We start from the raw sequence: 1,197 nt of genomic DNA, 5'->3' as shown, positions 1-1,197 counted from the left end.
TGATGGCTCGTGATCTAGATCACGTAATAATAATTTTGGAGGAAAATTTATGTCATTTCGACGATGCTCTAATAATATTATTGAAACAATTACTATTTTACCAATAGTTAGAATTTTTGTAGGTTTAGAACTGGGAAGTCATGTCTGACCAGTGACGAGGCGTTACTACGCATCTTCGGCACTCTCGGAAATTTCTTGAAATTTCAGTCAGTTTGAATTTAAATTTCATTGAAAACCTTCACTCCGTTTTTCACTGCTTTGGAAAAATGACGAAAATTGTTCTTTTCGTTTAAATAATTTTTTATTTTCCAATGAACGTTTGATTTATTGAATTTTTCCTGACAATTAATCATAAAATGCAATTCAATTTTTAATGTTTTAAAAATTCATGGGTTATTTCCGAAATTTGAAATATCCCCAAATGTAACAAACAAATAACAAAAAAATAATTACTCAATAATGATATCAAAATAAAAAATTAATAAATAAAACAATTGCTCAATTTACCATTATTTGAAAAAGAAAATATCACACGAAAGATCTCACTCTAATTTTTTCCGAGAATTTTCCCATCTCCCGAGTGTTGAAAAGAAATGATAATTTTTTGCTAAATATGTTCATTAATTCAATTACTCCGAATGAATTATTAATGCATGTGCGAAAAATCCTTTTCCTCAAGGAAAGTGACTCTCAAGTTTTCACTCAAGCGACTCATAGTTAATACTGGGTCACTGTACATCATCAGCAAGTAAAATTTACTTCTCATATTACAATCAATTACCCAGAAATAGAAAATGCCACTGGTGGACTCTGTATCTACCAATGACTCCGTGGTTTTTGCAACTTCTCACTTGAAATAATCTCATACACATCACTCGCTAAATTTCACTCGACAATTATTCACCAGCTAAATCCGTCATAACTTTAATGTACATACAATATTTATTCGAAGATGAGACCACTAAACATTGAGCCATTAATACCAATACAATAAAAATAGGTACCAGCATCTGTATGTCAAATTTTTTCATCAGGAAAATAGTATATGATGTACATGAAAATTTAAACTATTGCTGGGGATAATTAATGGTGATTAAAAAATTCAACACTCAAATAAAACAGATACAGATGATGGCATTTCAAAGAACAAAAAATTCTCTACAATGGTATATAAATATTTTCCATTAATTTTCTGTG

The sequence above is a fragment of the Fopius arisanus genome, unplaced genomic scaffold (genome assembly GCF_000806365.1).
Source record: "Fopius arisanus strain USDA-PBARC FA_bdor unplaced genomic scaffold, ASM80636v1 scaffold00078, whole genome shotgun sequence".
NCBI classification, from domain to species: domain Eukaryota; kingdom Metazoa; phylum Arthropoda; class Insecta; order Hymenoptera; family Braconidae; genus Fopius; species Fopius arisanus.
The sequence above is the reverse complement of the archived record's forward strand: the minus strand, read 5'-3'. Positions refer to the sequence as shown.